This window comes from Somniosus microcephalus, chromosome 7, assembly GCF_052327205.1.
Source record: "Somniosus microcephalus isolate GS21.2 chromosome 7, FLI_Smic_1.0, whole genome shotgun sequence".
Classification (NCBI taxonomy): domain Eukaryota; kingdom Metazoa; phylum Chordata; class Chondrichthyes; order Squaliformes; family Somniosidae; genus Somniosus; species Somniosus microcephalus.
Window position 1 is genome coordinate 116859614 of NC_140993.1, and position 14611 is coordinate 116874224.

The 14611-nt window shown below is 43.4% G+C and overlaps 1 protein-coding gene across 2 annotated transcripts in view; it reads left to right on the forward strand.

The window, feature by feature from the left end:
• The first annotated feature begins 8952 nt into the window (after positions 1-8952).
• Positions 8953-14611, forward strand: part of mapre2 (microtubule-associated protein, RP/EB family, member 2) — a 204524-nt gene continuing 198865 nt past the window's right edge. Inside the window, exon 1 of one of the 2 annotated variants that reach the window (XM_085992876.1) lies at positions 8953-9441. The gene's annotated coding sequence lies outside the window, so the exon portion shown is untranslated. Of the gene's footprint in view, positions 9442-9662; positions 9915-14611 lie in introns of those variants that run through there. The other variant, XM_085992878.1, reaches the window with a different exon arrangement.

A 14611-nucleotide genomic window follows, 5' to 3' on the forward strand; every position in this document is an offset into this window, starting at 1 on the left:
GAATCCGGGAACAAGAGACTAAGCTGTCTCAAACTTCACAACGTAATCGCAAAAGAGGATCTCCGAACTATTTGGGTCACCCTCATGATAGCAGGGTCCCAAGTCAAAATGGAATTGGATACAGGATCAGCTCTAACTGTCATGAATCGATGAGACTATGAGTGGCTATTCTCACACATACCCTTGAAAGAGACATCCATTGTCTTGAAGACGTATACGGGGCAAAAAGTATACCCCAGAGGAAAAATAAGGGTGCCTGTCGAATACAATGGCAAGGAAATACAGAAATTGTATCTGTACATACTGCAAGATGGTGGACCACCGTTATTGGGATGTGAATGGATCAGAAAGATAAGTTTAGACTGGCACTCCATTCAGGCACTGACGGTGGCTGGTAAAAAGGATGACGACGTCACTCCTGGACGATTGTCAACAATCTTAGCTAACGCCAAAGAGGTATTTCAACAAGAACTGGGAACTCTTAAAGGCGTAACCGCCTCGATAAAAATAGAAGAGAATGCAATTCCCAAGTTTTTCAAAGCAAGACCGGTACCATATGCAATTCGCCCAGCCGTCGAGGCAGAGCTGGAGAATCTGGAGAATGCAGGCGTGTTATCTAAGGTAGACTGGAGTGAGTGGGCGACACCCATCGTTCCTGTCATGAAGAAAACATTAAACAATAAGTCTGAGGAGCCAAGGAAGGTTCGCATCTGTGGGGACTTCAAGGTGACGGTGAACCCAGTCCTTCACACAGTACAATATCCTCTTCCAAGGATAGAAGATATCTTCACCTCACTATCTGGAGGGAAGCGTTTTACAAAAAATTGACCTAGCACAAGCATATTTGCAGATGGAGGTTGAAGAATCCTCTAGGAAGTATCTCACAATAAACACTCACAAAGGTCTTTACCAGTATAATCGACTGGTATTCGGAGTAGCATCAGCTCCGGCAATATGGCAAAGAGCGATGGAACAAGTCCTGCAAGGAATTCCGGGGACTCAGTGTTACTTGGACGACATCCTAGTGACAGGTGAAGATGACAGTGAACACCTTGCCAACCTAGAGCAGGTGCTCACTGGACTACGGGAACATGGGCTACGGGCCAATCGCCCCAAGTGCGAGTTTTTTAAGAAACAGATATCGTATTGTGGCCACGTGATTGATGAAGAGGGGTTACATAAGTCCCCTGACAAAATTGAAGCGGAAGTTAAGGCTCCAGCGCCTGAAAATGTGTCGCAACTGAGGTCATTCCTCGGATTGGTGAATTACTACCATAAGTTTTTGCCGAATTTGTCCACAATTCTGCACCCACTGAACGCCCTACTACAAACGGGAGTAGCATGGAAATGGAGCGATGAATGTAAGCGGGCCTTTCAGAAGAGTAAGGACCTAATCACTTCAAGAGAAGTATTGGCTCACTACAACCCATCACTACCGATAAGACTGGCGTGTGATGCGTCTCCCTACGGCATTGGGGTGGTACTGTCACATAAACTCCTTGATGGTTCAGAGAGGCCGATAGCTTTTGCGTCACGCTCGTTAACTTCAGCCGAGCGTAACTACGCCCAGATTGACAGAGAGGCCCTCAGCCTGGTGTGGGGGGTAAAGAAGTTCAATCACTACCTGCACGGTCAGAAATTTACTCTACTTACTGATCATCAACCTCTTGTCTCCATTTTCAACCCTCAGAAGGGCGTACCGATAATGACAGCACAACGGCTACAGAGGTGGTCCCTTTTCCTAGGGGCACACCAATATGACATCGAGTACAAAGGAACTAAACAGCATGGGAATACTGATGGATTGTCGCGCCTACCGTTGCTGATGGTGGAAGAAGAACTTGCAGTGGATCCAGTGGAGATATTCCACTCGACCATAGTCGAATGTCTCCCGGTGACGAATGCAAACATAGAAAAGGAAACACGAAATGATCCGACACTCTCCTGGGTCTATGATTTAACGGTGAAGGGATGGCCAGCACATGGCGAACCACTGCTGCCAGCATTCTCGCCGAGAAGAGAACAGTTGTCAGTGTGCAGAGGAACCTTGATGTGTGGATCCAGAGTAGTAATTCCACCCAAATTGAAGGATAGAGTGCTCAATGAGCTTCATGAGGGTCATCTGGGAGGGGTAAAAATGAAGAACTTAGCCAGAGTGTTTGTGTGGTGGCTGGGAATCGATAGAGAAATCGAAGAGATGACCAAGGGCTGTACAGGATGCCAGAAGGTCCAAAACGCCCCACCACAAGCCCCTCTACATCCATGGGAGTGGCCCTCACCTCCATGGCAAAGGGTGCACATTGATTTTGCTGGTCCATTTATGGACTCGATGTTTTTAATTGCGGTGGATGCACATTCAAAGTGGCCAGAGGTAATAAAAATGTCCTCAACCACCACAGAAAAAACTATCACAGTCTTACGAACCATATTCACCAGGAATGGGCTGCCTGAACAGATTTGCTCCGACAATGGACCACAGTTTGTGTCTGAAGAGTTCCCGAGGTTCTTAAAGAACAATGGTGTTAAGCATTACACATCCGCCCCATATCATCCGGCCACTAATGGATTGGCCGAGAGGTTCGTTCAAACATTCAAGAAGGCTATCAAGGCAATGTGTAATGAAGATATACCCCTACAGCACAAGGTGGATAACTTCTTGTTTGCCTACCGGAATGCGACACATGCGGTTACCAACCAAACTCCAGCCATGATGTTCTTCAGTCGAAGACTATGATGCCGCTTGGATTTGGTTAAGCCAAACATCAGAAGAGATGTGGAGAACAGGCAGTTTCAGAATATGAATGAAAGGCCGACCAGGAGTTTTAAGATAGGTCAACCAGTTTTGGCCCGGGACTACCGCACAGAGAAATGGCAGCCAGGAACGATCTGTACATGGCAAGGGCCTCTAATGTATACTGTGGACGTTGGAGAGAGCATTGTAAGACGCCATGCTGACCAGATTCTAGAGTCACTAGGAAACGTCAACTCCACACCACGATCTGATACACCTGGCGATGAAACCGAAGTACCAATGGCATCTACCTCAGAATCGGTGATATTGGAAGCAGACGAACCAAACAACGACATTGATCCCGACTCAACTTTGCCAGAAGAACCTGATACCCCAAAGAGGCGTTATCCAGACAGAATCAGAAAGCCTCCTCAAAGACTGAACTTATAATTGCTTAACTTCAACTAATGTATCTAGCAACTGTAATTGTAAATATGTTATTTCATTGTTTATCGAATGTTATGTACTGTTTAGCTAAAAGGGGAGGAATTGTAGTGTATGTACTTTGCAGAAGGAACTATATTCTGCAGCCCCTGTATACTGCAATACCAGTAGTGACCACCCCTGTATATAAGCCTGTGTAGTAATTTGCATAGTAGTTCCAGGTTGCCTCCATTCATTAAAGACCTGTTATAACCAACTCCTGCAGTCCGTGTCTTAATTATACACGGACATAATAGTCACCAGTACTGGGACTGGAAGAAGCTGTACCGATGGGACAGGCTCCACCTGAACTGGGATGGGACCCGTGTCCTAGTGGAAAGGGTAAATAGGGAGGTGGCAACGGCTTTAAACTAGTAAGACGGGGGGAGGAATCTACAAGAAATGAAACCAGACTAAATATAAACAAAACAGGAAAGAAGAGCATAAGAAAGAGTTAAGTAAGGGAGGACATTGATGGCCAGGGAATAAATAGAGTAATAGAACAGGAGTTTGAAAAGATGGTTAAAAATAAAGTGAGAGGAACTGCTATTAAAATGAGTTAATCTGTCTGTACAGCAATGCACACAATGTCCATAATAAAACAGGGGAGCTGGAGGCAATCATGTGTTGCGAGGAACCAGACATAGTAGGGATTACTGAGACATGGCTACAGAAAAATCAGGACTGGGAATTAAATATTGCAGGGTATAACATATTTAGAAAAGATAGAGAGGGAAAAAGGGGGGAGGTGGAGTAGCTGTACTTATTAGGGATAACTTAATGGCAGTAGAAAAAAGTGACCTAGCTATCAGCAAAACAGAAATAGAATCCATGTGGACAGAGATAAAAGATAATAAAGGATCAATCACACTAATAGGGATAGTCTACAGACCACATAATAGTGGAAGGGAGGTGGAGGAAGAAATATGCAAACAAATTAGGGAAATGAGTAAAAAACATAGAATAATAATCATGGGGGATTTCAACTACCCCGATGTTAATTGGACAGAAGAGGTGGGTAAAGGGGATAAGGAACTGGAGTTACTACAATGTGTACAGGACTCCTTTCTCACCCAATATGTAAAAAGCCCAACAAGGGAGGATTCACTATTGGATCTAGTAATGGGGAATGAACCAGAGCAGATAAGAGAAGTAAAAGTAGGGGAACATCTAAGCAATAGTGACCATAATATAATATGCTTTAAGATAATAATTGAGAAAGACGTAAGTATGACAAAGACGAGGTTAATAGATTGGAGTAAAGCTGATTTTGAGGGACTGAGAATAGAACTTGGGAAAATAAAATGGACAAAAATATTGGCAAACAATGACGTAGAACAGCAATGGGAAACATTTAAAACGGTGTTCAACAGAGTCCAGGAAAATATATTCCGCTAAAAAACAAGAACAAGCTAAACACTAATAAGACACCGTGGATGAATAAAGCCACAAGAGAAAAGTTGAGGGTAAGGAAAGAGGCATTGATTAAGTACATGGATAGCCGGGGAGAGCATGATAAAGGAGAATATGAAGAGATTAGGAGAGAAGTAAAAAAAAACCCAATTAGGATGGCAAAGAGGAACTATGAAATTAAATTATCAGGAACATAAAACAAAATAGTAAAATATTTTACAGGCATGTAAATAAAAAAAGGAAGGTCAGGATGGGAATAGGGCCACTAAGGGATCGACAGGATAATACCACAGGCAGCGAAAGAGAGATGGCAGAGATATTAAATAATTACTTTGCTTCAATATTTACCAGGGAGATAGAACAGGCGGAGATGACATCAGATAATGAGATTAGTAATGAGATAACTGCATTTAAAATAAAACGAGGAGATATATTAAATAAACTAATGAAACTCAAAGAGGATAAAACCCCTGGTCCGGATGGATTACATCCGCGCATTTTAAAAGAATCTAGGGAAGAGAGAGAGTAGAGGCATTACTACACGTACTTCGTAATTTGTTAGAAAAAGGTGTAGTGCCAGAGGACTGGCGGATAGTTAACATAATACCTATATTTAAGAAGGGAGATAGAACATGTCCAGGGAACTATAGACCGGTCAGCTTAATATCGGTGGTAGGAAAAATAATGGAATTCCTACTAAAGGAGTAAATAGAAGAATATCTAGAACCCAAAAATATAATAATTAATAGTCAGCATAGATTTGAAAAGGGAAAGTCTTGATCGACCAACCTCATTGAATTTTTGAAGAGGTATCAGAGAGAGTAGACAAGGGTAATGCAGTAGATGTAATTTATCTAGATTTTCAAAAGCCCTTCGATAAGGTACCACATAATAGACTAACGAATAAGGTCAGGGAATGCAGAGTCAGGGGACAAGTAGCAGAATGGATAGCTAGCTGGCTTCAAGACAGAAAGCAGAGAATAGGGTAAAGGGTAGCTAGTCAGAGTGGCAGAAGGTGGGAAGTGGTGTTCCACAAGGGTCAGTGCTGGGACCACTGTTGTTCACAATTTATATTAATGATTTAGACCTTGGAATCAAAAACACAATTTCTAAATTTGCGGACGACACCAAATTGGGGGGGGGGGGGGCGCGGTAGTGAATACTGATAGTGAATCACTAAAAGTTAACAAGGCCATAAAAAAGCAAACCAAACACTAGTGTTTATTAAGGGAGAACCAGTGGATGTGGTGTATTTGGACTTTCGGAAGGCTTTCGATAAGGTCCCGCATAAGCGATTAACGTGCAAAATTAAGGCACATGGGATTGGGGGCAAGGTATTGACTTGGATAGAGAACTGGTTGGCGGACAGAAAGCAAAGAGTTGGAATAAACGGGTCATTTTCCGAGTGGCAGGCAGTGACTAGTGGGGTACCGCAAGGATTGGTCCTAGGACCCCAGCTGTTCACAATATATATTAATGATCTGGACGAGGGAATTGGATGTAATATCTCCAAATTTGCAGACGACACAAAGCTGGGTGGGAGGGTATGCTGTGAGGAGGATGTCGTGAAACTCCAGTACGATTTGGACAGGTTGGGTGATTGGGCAGAAACATGGCAAATGCACTATAATAATGCATTATTATTTGAATGGCAATAGATTGGGAGAAGGGGAAGTGCAAAGAGACCTGGGTGTTCTTGTGCACCAGTCACTGAAGGTAAGCATGCAGGTGCAGCAGGCGTTTAAGAAGGCAAATGGTGTGTTGGTCTTTGTAGCAAGAGGGTTCGAGTACAAGAACAAGGATATCTTGTTGCAGTTGTACAGGGCCTTGGTGAGACCACACCTTGAGTATTGTGTGCAGTTTTGGTCGCCTTACCTGAGGAAGGACGTTCTTGCCATGGAGGGAGTGCAGCGAAGATTCACCAGGCTGATACCTGGGATGGCAGGAATGACGTATGAGGAGAGATTGTGTCGATTGGGCTTATACTCACTGGAGTTTAGAAGATTGAGAGGGGATCTCATCAAAACCTATAAAATTCTGTCAGGCCTGGACAGACTAGATGCAGGAAGGATGTTTCTGATGGCCGGGGAGTCCAGAACCAGGGGTAATAGTCTAAGGATAAGGAGTAAGCCATTTAGGACTGAGATGAGGAGGAATTTCTTCACCCAGAGAGTGGTGAACCTGAGGAATTCTCTGCCACAGAGGGCGGTGGAGGCCAGTTCATTAAGTATATTCAAGAAAGAGTTGGATATATTTCTTAAGGCTAAAGGGATCAAGGGATATGGGGAGAAGGCAGGGACAGGGTATTGAATTTGGATGATCAGCCATGATCTCATTGAATGGCGGAGCAGGCTCGAAGGGCCGAATGGCCTACTCCTGCTCCTATCTTCTATGTTTCTATGTTTCTGTTTCTAGAGGGATAGAATTGTGAAGTGATGCTAAACTTCTATCAAACCTTGGTTAGACCACACTGGGAGTACTGCGTACAATTCTGGTCGGCATATTATAAAAAAGGATATAGAGGCACTGGAGAGGGTGCAGAGAAGGTTTACAAGGATAATACCAGAAATGCGAGGGTATACCTATCAGGAAAGGATGAAAAGAGAAGGCTGAGGGGTGACCTATTAGAGGTCTTATATTACAACAGCGATTATACTTCAAAAGTATTTAATTGGCTGTAAAATGCTTTGGGACGTCCTGAGGTAGTGAAAGGTGCTATAAATCTTTATTTTATGTCTGTTTCCTACTGATTAGTGGCTATGCAGAGCCAGTGCCCAGTACCATTGACATGGTAGGAACTAGGGTCGCCAGCTCTGGTTGGATGTATTCTGGGTCGTTTCAGCACATGACCTCTAACCACCCTACACTCTCGCCACTGGTCACCCAACACGTCCATCCTACCAGTGCCCCGCTTTACTACGCCACTTAGAAAGCGAACAGACTCTTTGTTAGTCAATTGGATGACTCTTGACTGTCAGTCAAACAGCCTTTTTTTACCCATCTCTGATATTTTTATAACTAATAAACAAAAGTGTTCAAATAAAATTTAAAAAAACACTTTTTTAATGCCCCTATAACTTTTCTTCAGGATTGCTTGCAGCAGTGTCCTGGAGATTAATCTTCAATTCCTGGAGACTCTAGGACAATCCTGGAGGGTTGGCAACCCAAATGGGAATGAACTCAGATGATGCTGATCCCTTGGTTAACCTGGGTCTCCTTAACCACTATGATTGCTGGTGGAACTATTGTTGTTGGTGACAATTTAAATCACGATGTGGGTGAGGGGAAGATAGCTGCTAAGAGTTAAACATGATTCCATTATGGAACAAAAATATAGTTCAGTAAAAACAGCATGTTATCGCCTGTCATTTTAATTCTCCAGCCCACTCTGTTCTCAGTCTTCCACGGTGTTCCAATGGAGCTCAACTAAGCTCGAGGAACAGCATCTCATCTTTCTTTTACAGCCTTCCAGATTCAACATCGAGCTCAACAATTTCAGATCATAACCTCTGCCCCCATTTTTTCGGATGGCAGCTGCTGCTGATGATTCTGCTATTGTCATTTACACCTCTAGACCCATCTTTTGTTTCTTTCCTTGTTCCATTACCATCTCCTTTCACATTGCACCATCGTCCCTTTTGTCATTTAATCTCTCCTGCCTTCCACCCCATCACAGACCTTCCTTTTGTTTTTCCTCCCCTTCCCCGCCTCAGTACTTGCTTAAAACCTGTTACATCTCTAACCTTATCCGTTCTGACGAAAGGTCATCGACCTAAAACGTTACTTTGTTTCTCTCTCCACCGATGCTGCCTGACCTGCTGAGTATTCCCAGCATTTTGTTTTTATTTCAGATTTCCAGCAGCCACAGTATTTTGCTTTGGTATTGATGTTATGGGTGCTGCCCTATTTCATCGTCTGAACAAAACGGCTCCCTGGTATAAAACCAGATGGTTAATCATATTTAGACAACTATATTTAATGTTTAACTGTTAGATAAATGATGCTTTAATTATCTGATCAATTTCATAGTTTCTGCGATAAGACGGTGCATTTTTTATTCTGTTGCATACGCAATATACAATACATAGCTCTTTGTTCTTGTAACATCTTCACGTATGCAACAACAACAACAAAAAAAACAAGCGTTGGCAGGTGTTTAATGGTTGCAGCTTCTTCTCCAGAGACAGGCTGGAGCTAAGCGTATCCTGCAACACACACATCCCACTCACAGCGCAGCAGGGAAGGGGCGCGCCACGTGACGTTCCTCACATTCCCCGGGCGGGTGCGCGGCGCGCGAGTGAATGGGTGCACGTGAGGCGGGAGAGAATCCGCGGCGGATCCTGAGCCGGGGAAGAATCACCATGGAAGAATCACCATGGAAACGGCGCGGGCGAGTGAGCGTGCGGCTTCCCTGAGCGCTGAGTGGTGGGCGCGGCACCGGGCGCCTGTTGTTCCTCTCAGTCACCACTGCCGGCACCCGGCTTCTGAGGAGAGGAGAGGAAGAGGAGCGGAGCATTACTACCACCAGCACCACCACCCCAAACCTTCACATATTAACCATCTGCAATATTTCGCTCGTCTTTTTTTTGAAACCCATATAACATATTTGAAAGTGGGACGAGAAGAAACCTATTTTGGTTTGATTATTCCTTGATTATCTGCCCTCCCCGCAGCCAGTTAAACGCAGTATATTTACCAAAATTAAGAGCAATTCATCAAAAAAAATAAAGGGGCCCCACCCCAACTAAGCCCGTTCTTTGAAAGGATTTCTGTGTCTTAGACAAACACTGGTGCGAGATTTACAACAAAAAACAGTAAGTAAAATGCAGGGGAGTCTGTGCAGTGTGTCAGCGCGCGATTTAAGGGTGTTTGATCGTTTTATAGACCGCAGTGTTTCCCCCCGCCCCCTCCATCACCCTCCCGTTTAAAGGCCGGAGTCAGGGTGTGTGTGCCCTGCCCGACCTGCCCAGTGCTCCCATCTCTAGGCCAGGCTGCTTTGTCATTCAGTGGGTGGGCGGCAGAAGCACTCGGGAGAATTGCGGCCTGATGTTTACTCGCAGCCGCATCTCGCCTGACAGCTGTGCCCTGCACAGGGAGGGAGGTGTTCAGGAGGAAATGCAAACAACCCCGTTAGGTACCGTCAGCATACAAAGACCAAGTCATAAATTGCGCGTTTACTGGGTTTCAAATTGTTAAAATGTTTAAAAAATAATCTTTACGAATGTCCTTGCGCATTTGTGGTCGGCGCGTTGCTGCGTGGGAAAACCGCAAATGGAAACTTTTGAAAGTAAGTGCAAAAATAATAAAGATTTCTATCAGAATGTTATTCTTTTACCTGGATTCAGAAATCTGTTTTAATGACATTTTAATATAAAATTTGAAGTTTTACCTTTTTGAGAGAGACTTAAAATTTAAAAACTTATGGTTGGAAACGAGTTGTGCGTGTCTTCAAAATATTTTATGTATATTTAATAAAGTAAACTGTCAGCCTGATAGCCTAATAGTTAGGACTAGGAGCTAATTATTCTCTCCCAATGGCAACATTTAACGATGAAACAAAAGTGTATGAGGTGTCAAGAAAAAAATCCTCTTGTTTATGGAACTGCTTGATTATGAATGCAAACCTTATTTCTTACTTTGATGTCTTCTCCTATTAGTATTTCATAATATTTTAGGTACTGTATAATGAGCAAGGTTTAAAGACTTGATAACAGCACACTGTGATTGTTTAAAATGCTTGCTTTACAATTGATCACCTGGTCATAGGCTATTGAGAACTGGTAGTAATATGAATACTTTTGAGTTTTTCCTGGTTTTACTTGCCTCCTGGGTTTGCAGGTAGCTTTTTACTTTCTGCTCAAACTCCAATTTCATTTTCAAGACTTCTATAAGTCTGATTTTTTTGAGAGACTGATTTTTCAATTGTATTTGAAGTGATAAGCCAGTGAAATCATGTGTCCGCTATTCCTTCGTATTCTTACTTTGTGTAGAAATGCCTTTGAGAATAAGAACATCTTAACTTGGACAGATACAACCTTACGATGATAAGCAATGACACAAAGTGGCTTGAGCTGAATTCCTTTGGCTGCACAAATGATCATTAAAATATTTTTTGGTTGAAAACCTAAAAGTGTTACCACATATGCTGTGGTTAGTTGTGGATTAATTAGTCAACCTAATTTTGTAAGACAATTTTATCAGATTGTGGTGCCCATTATTGTACTTAGAAAAATTTACCTCTGCTGGGTTTGCCTTTTTTCTGGACTACTTTGCATACTGAAACTTGAAGCAACAACTTGGTTTTATATAGCACCTTTTATATAGCACCTTTTACATAGCACCTATCAAGGTAGAAAACCAAGCCAAGGTACTTTACATAGGATATACGGCACAGAAACAGGCCATTCGGCCCAACCAGTCCATGCTGGCGTTTATGCTCCACAAGAGCCTCCTCCTGTCTTTCCTCATCTAAATCTATCAGCGTAACCCTCTATTCCCTTTTCCCTCATATGCTTGTCTAGCCTCCTCTTAAATGCATCTATACTATTCGATTCAACCACTCCCTGTGGTAGCGAGTTCCACAATCTCACCACTCTTTGGGTAAAGAAGTTTCTTCTGAATTCCCTATTGGATTTCTTGGTGACTATCTTATATTGATGACCTCTAGTTACGCTCTTCCCCACAAGTGGAAACATTCTCTCTGTATCCACTCTTATTAAAAAATGTCATAATTTTAAAGACCTGTATTAGGTCACCCCTCAGCATTTTTTCAAGAGAAAAGATACCCAGCATGTTCATCCTTTCCTGATATGTATACCCTCGCATTTCTGGCATCATCCTTGTAAATCTTCTCAGCGCCTTCTCCAGTGCCTCTGTATCCTTTTCATAATATGGCGACCTGAACTGTACGCAGTACTCTTAAGTGTGGTCTAACCAAGGTTCGATACAGGTTGAGCATAACTTCCTACTTTTCAATTCTATCCCTCTAGAAATAAACCCTAGTGCTTGGTTTGCTTTTTTATGGCCTTGCTAACCTATTTCGCAACTTTTAGTGATTTGTGTATTTGTACTCCGAGATCCCTTTGTTCCTCTACCCCACCTAGACTCGCACCCTCCAAGTGATGTGACCTCCCTATTATTCCTACCAAGAATTTTGAGACATGAAGATAAAAAACATAGAGCCAAAGAAGGAGAGACTAGAAAGGGTGACTATAAAAGCTTGGTCAGAGAGGTGGGTGTGGTGTATGTGTCTTTAAGAGCAATTGTGGTGTATGTGCCTTTAGAGCCCCAGGTGTGCGTAATGCCGGTAATTGCCACTTGGGCTATATAAGCCTGTGTATTGTGTATATCCTTTAGAAACCCCGCCCCCCCCCCCCCCCCCCCCAGACTTGCTTAGTAAATACCTATGAACCAACTCCTGTCTTCAGTGTCTTTATCTACACACGGACACTACAGTGGCGACGAAGTGGAAACGGACTTACCTGCAATTCGGCAGCACCTCAAGGACATCGATTCCTCCAGCGTCCAGAAGACTCAAGGAAGTAAGAGAAACTGCGGTTTCACCAGCTGGCCAAGCTGGTGACAGGTACTGCGCTAATCCTTCCTGGGCGTCAGGCTGGAGCTCCAGCGGCGGGCTCTACAGCTGAGACAGGCAGCGAAATCGGAGGCAAGCAATAACGGACTGGGAGGGTGCACTCGAGAGACGGCCGGCGCGGCAAGCAGGTCAGCGTTTAGACCTCCGTCGGGAACGAGTCTCCAACAGTGAATAAACGGAAACCACAGTAAAACAGCGTTGTTATCGGTAGCAGCGGCGGGAAAGCGCGGGAAGCGCCATATCGTTGCTACAGAGAAAAAAAAAAGCGCGGGAAGCGCCATATCTTTTCTGAAATGCCTAAATCTGGTAATATTGAGGCTTTTGATGGCGAAATAGAAGATTGGACCACATACGTGGAAAGAGTAGAGGTTTATTGCACTGCAAATGGAATAACAGATGAAAAAAAAGCTTCAGTACTTCTGAACTTAGTGGGCGCGAAGACATACGGGCTGTTACGAAATTTAATCACTCCAGCCAAACCAAAGGACAAGACTTTTAAAGAAATTGTTGATACCCTGCAGGAGCATTTAAACCCAACACCGCTGCTGATAGCGGAACGATTCAAGTTCTTCAAGAGAAATCAACACAAGAATGAAAGTAACGCTGATTACCTAACCGAATTAAGAAAGCTATCAAAGTACTGCCAATTCGGAGCAGGACTATCGGATTATCTTCGAGACAAATTTGTTTGCGGTCTCTCAAGTGAAGGAACACAAAAAAGACTGCTTTCTGAAAAAGATTTAACATTGGACAAAGCTTTCAGTATGGCTGTATCATACGAAGCAGCAGCAAAAGGAGCTGCAGAGATACAACAAGAGACACAGGACTTCGGCACCCATAAAATGACACAGGAGTTCGGAAGATGTTATCGCTGCGGCAGATCCACCCATAACCAGAGGGACTGCTGGTTCAAGGGCAAAGCATGCAGGCAATGTGGTAAGATTGGACACATTGCACGGGTATGCCAATCTGGACAAAATAAATCCACTGACAGAAAACAAAAAGTCAATAAAGAAAAGTACAGGAAGGTACAAATGATGACGGACAATAGCTCCGAAGACCAGAATAGCGATAGCGACTCCGGAAACAAGAGACTAAGCTGTCTCAAATTACATAATGTACTTGCCAAAGAGGATTACCAAACCATTTGGGTTACCCTCACAATAGCAGGGTCCCCAGTTAAAATGGAGCTAGATACAGGATCAGCTCTAACCGTAATAAATCGACGAGATTACGAGAGGCTATTTTCGCATATACCTCTAAAAGACACATCCGTTATCTTAAAAACATATACGGGGCAGAAAGTCTACCCCAAAGGAAAAATAAGGGTGCCTGTGGTATACAACGGCAAAGAAATACAAAAGTTGTATTTATACATTCTACAAGATGGTGGTCCACCGTTGTTGGGACGTGAATGGATAAGGAAGATACGTTTAGACTGGCACTCCATTCAGGCACTGACGGTGACCAGTAAGGAAAAAAACAATGATGACCTCATACCTGAACGATTAAAAGACATCTTGGCCAACGCCAAAGAAGTGTTTCAAGAGAAACTAGGAACCTTGAAAGGCATCACCGCCTCAATAAAAGTGGAAGATACAGCAATTCCAAAAAATTTTAAGGCAAGACCGGTGCCATACGCAATACGTCCGGCAGTCGAGGCAGAGCTGAAGAATTTGGAAAAGGCAGGCGTATTATCCAAAATAGATTGGAGCGAATGGGCAACACCCATCGTTCCAGTCATTGAAAAAAACATTGAAAAATAACTCTGGAGGAACAGAAAAAAATTCGCATCTGTGGGGACTTCAAGGTGACTGTAAACCCGGTCCTTCACACGGTACAGTATCCTCTTCCGAGGATAGAAGATATTTTCGCCTCACTATCCGGAGGGAAACGTTTCACAAAAATTGACTTGGCACAGGCATATCTACAGATGGAGGTTGAGGAGACCTCTAAAAAGTATCTCACAATAAACACACACAAAGGCCTGTACCAGTACAATCGACTGGTTTTTGGAATAGCATCAGCTCCAGCTATCTGGCAAAGAGCTATGGAGCAAGTCCTGCAAGGGATTCCGGGGACTCAATGCTACCTAGACGACATCCTTATAACAGGAGAAAACGACAACGAGCACCTTGCCAATTTGGAGCAGGTGCTCACTAGGCTGAAAGAACGGGGCCTACGAGCAAATCGCCCCAAGTGCGAATTTTTCCAAAATCAGATATCGTATTGTGGCCACATAATTAATAAGGAAGGGTTGCATAAGTCACCTGAAAAAATTGAAGCCGTTATAAAAGCCCCAGCACCTGAAAATGTTTCACAATTAAGGTCATTCCTGGGATTAGTAAATTACTATCATAAATTTTTACCGAACTTATCAACTATTCTAC